Here is a 3982-nt window from a genome sequence, read left to right as displayed (position 1 = left end):
GCAGCATAAACAGGAGGACGTAAGAGAGAAGTCTTTGTTCTTGTGTTCCCAGAGCAGCCCAGCGTGGTCTGGGAACAGTGTGGTGTCCCCAGCTAGGAAAACAGCACCTCTGTCTTTGAACTTCCCTGACCTTTTACATTATTTCAGTCTCATTCTCTAGAGTTCAAGGTACTGGCTGTGCTTCAGGAATTCGCAAGCATAAACACTCATCAGTGTGGCTGGCACTACAACGAGATGAAAAGGGAGTTGAGAAAGGATAAAACACATCCAAAAGCCAAACCAAAAGTGTACAGGGTTTGTAAACAAAGCATGTAGAGCTTCCCCAGCGCTGCCCAGAATGCCTACTTCCTTCCACCCTCCCTCCCCTCCAGGGCTCAAGGCTCCTTCAAAGCCACAAGGGGCCTCTCTCATAATTTTCATACAGCATATAAATCAGGGAGGTTTTCACCTAAGACAAGGCAACTAGTTAGTAGGAAATTCATAAGTCCTTTGAGCAGCAGCTAGTTTCGCTGCAAGTGTATTTTCACAGCCTGACTGTGAATCAATTTTATTAATCCCTTCCTGTTCCTCCCATGCACAGGGACTGATTCTGTACTGAGCTGGGCTGAGTGCTGGCTGAGTGATGAGAGCACATCACTGCTCAGTCATGCATTGGGACTGCACCTTTTTATGTTGCATCGGTCCTTGAGTTCTAAAAAACACTCTGAATTTGGTACTCATGAAGTCTGTGCCCTGTCATGAAAACTGGTGGCACCAAAGTGAGAAAGAAGTCTGACTCGGGGAACATCTCGCATCCAAATTCTGCTCATTTGTTTTCCCTCCTGCCATTGGGCTGAAATTACTGCACTGAATGTGATACACCTGATTTAAATTTTCAGCCCTAGACTGACTACCAGGTTTTGGGACATGTCAGCAGAGCTCCTGTTCTGGCACCGAACTATCTGTAATGTGTTACATGGAGAAGTGTCAAAGCACACAGCTGACAATGTCTGGATACTTCAGCAAAGTCTGTCTCCCTTGTCCTGGTGCAGCTGTACATCCAGTAGACCCTCTTTCTTTCCCCTGCTTTCTTTTCCCTCCAAGCTTTCCTGGTAGTGGGAGCCAAACAACAGGCTGTTACCAAGCCAGATGTGGTTTCTGGACATCTCCACCCCATGTTCAGTGTGCACAAAGTGCCTCTGCTGCAAGGGGAGAGCAGCGTAGCCTCTGCAGGCTCCAGTGACCAGTTCACAGAGCAGCACCTGCTGCTGGGGCCGATCTGGAGCGGTGATAAGCGTTCTTTGGGGTGTTGTCTTTTGCTATTCCTCTGCCTGTGAAACATCTGTAGGTAATTAAATCCACATTTCAGCCTGTCTCTTGAGCAGCAAGCAGACACATATGGAATGACATGTGCTACATACAACCAGCTGCAGTTCCTGTAACAGATGCTAAGTCCATCATGTGCCATTCCCTGTGACTTGTAGGCCACCTGCAAGACTCTCCCTGCCACACATGGCAGAGCTCCAGGGACCCTCTCAAGCCTGTGGATATGCATGCAGAGCGGCAGCTCCCCCCTTCAGCTCCTCCTGGGACTGAGATCCTGATCTGGCTCCTCAATAGCCTTTGAAGTTTATGCTGGCCCCACTCTTGGGATGCTCAAAGGTAGACTTGACCAAGCCATTGGCTGCTTTTGCACCCATTTGAGGAAAGCTGGTCTGTTCCCTCTCCTCTCCCCTCTCCTACCACCTCCTTCCCTTGCCAAGCTGCATGCATTTATTGCCATCAGCCACAAATAGGAGTTTGGTCTCGCTAATTTTCTGACCTGGAGAAGTACATGGAGAACAGGTAAGTTCACACCTTGGAGATGCTGTATTTAAATGACATTTTTACTAAGGCTGGAATCACTTTGATAGGTTTACCTGTGTGGTCTCCTCTGTTCTGGACACTCCACCTTGAAACTGAGATGATACTGTAGCACCTAAGAGCCAGAGATTTTTCCTCTTGGTTTGGTCTTCTCTAAATCCTTTTAACATTGCTGTTTCCTTATCCTTTCCCCTGCCCTTTTAAGGACTGTTTGCCCTCAGGACTGCTTTAATATATGAAGGCTGGGGCCTCTGTTGTCATCTGCTTCATTTAGTTGGCTTGTGGCACTGCAAAACAGCTGGGTAGGTCCTGTCTTAATGCACTCAAGGAAATGGTGACTCAGGCCCATGTTCCAAGACTGTGTGGGAACTGCTGGGCAGGAAAATGGAAAAGGCTGAAGAAGGAACTGAAATAATGTGAATTGTGCTGGTTTTAGACTTGGGAAGTATGCAGTTGACAGCGCTTGTAAATGTGTTTCCATTGCAATTGGTTTCTAATGTGAGGTGACCTGATAGGCACAAGCTTGTCATAGGGAAGTCAGAGAAAACTGCACATGCGAGAGGAAGCCACTGGATAGGGAAGCAGCTCCAGAAGTGTCTGACAGCACTGGTTGTCCCACCCTCTGACAGGGGTGAGTGCTCTTTCCCAGGCCAGTTGTCAGTGGCAGAGCTGCCGGAAGCTGGAGCTGCACCCACAGCCAGCTGCTTCTCTTGGGCTGGCAAGACATGGCATGGGGAGAGGAAACCTATAGTGAAATATGCCTGGGGTAGGACACTGTCTTTGTGTGTCACCATTGACCTGGCACTCCCAAGTGCCATGGTTGTGAGACTGCCTCCAGGCAGCAACTATATTCCTCCCACTTGGTTCATCAGAGGCAAGCAACCCCCAACTCTGAGCAGCAGTACGGAGTCTGGGCATGTAGCAAATATTGTAGGGTGCCATCTCTCCTCACTCACATGGCCAAAGTTCAAATCTGGGATGTTAACCTTTTAAATTCATCAACTGAACAAAATGTGACCGGTTCCCAGACTCACGGGACACAATAAAAGCCTTGGGAGAAAGCAGTTACGTGATACCTCGTTTTACTGACTTGAAAATGCAGTGACAGGGTGATAGTAGCAAGCTGCCATATTCACCACTTCAGATGGGAAAATGGGGTCCTTTTTTGGAAGTCCACTACAAAGAATTCCTTGGAAAGAAAATGGTAGTTCAGTGGAGTAGTGTACCTGTGCTTAAAACAGTGAAGTTTTTCAGGGAAGAAGAAACAGCCACTGAAGGAACATTCCTAGTGGAGCTGGGTTGTTCATAAGCATTCATTGCTTGTCTTTTACCAGATGCAGAAGATCATGGGGCCAACCCAGGCTAGGCAGGACAAACAAAGCAAGGGGCTCTCTCTGTGCAAGGGCAATGCAGGTTGCTCAGTGCACATCTGATATTAATTCCTGTCAGTGGCAACTTTGTGCCTGGGAAGATTGGTGTGAAGATGGTTTTGTTTTATCTGGAGTTATTCTAGAATCTGACCCCAGTGTTGTCCTAGTAAGGGAGTGTTTCCCTCCAGGTAAGTTCAATCTTTAACCCTTTGATTTTCCAGCTGGAGGATACCCCAGCCCCCATGGTACAGCTGCTCAGCCAAAGTGACAGCCTCCACAGGACAGGGAAAGTGTCCTTTTCTCTAGTCTGTTATCCCTGAAACACGCAACTGCCTTTAATTAGTGGTATATTCAGTCGTTTCAATTAGTTTTCACTCCATCATTCAAGCCTTGAGGCAGGTTATACTGGTAGGTACAGTGATCTTCTGGCACTGACAGAGCTGGTAACTAGAGCAGTGGGAATGTACACATTACCCCTGTACACACCACGTGGTGTGCAAAGCAGAAGAAAAATAACTGACTCCCTGACTGCAGCCAACAGATCTGGCTGCAGCTGCAGTTTCTGGTCCTTCCACTATTACTTCTTGGAAACAGCTATGCCAAGTTACACTCAGAATGAAAATCCTTTGACCTGCCAAGGAAGAATTACATTTCTGTGCCTGCCCTGCAGAGTTTGGAGGGCTGGCTTGTGTCTGTTGTCAGCACCAGCACTCCACAATCAACAAGAGCTGGAAAGAGAAAGTCACTGAATCCCCTTTTCTCTAAGGGAA

This window comes from Corvus brachyrhynchos, unplaced genomic scaffold, assembly GCF_000691975.1.
Source record: "Corvus brachyrhynchos isolate BGI_N302 unplaced genomic scaffold, ASM69197v1 scaffold115, whole genome shotgun sequence".
Lineage (NCBI taxonomy): Eukaryota > Metazoa > Chordata > Aves > Passeriformes > Corvidae > Corvus > Corvus brachyrhynchos.
This window is presented reverse-complemented; position numbering follows the sequence as displayed.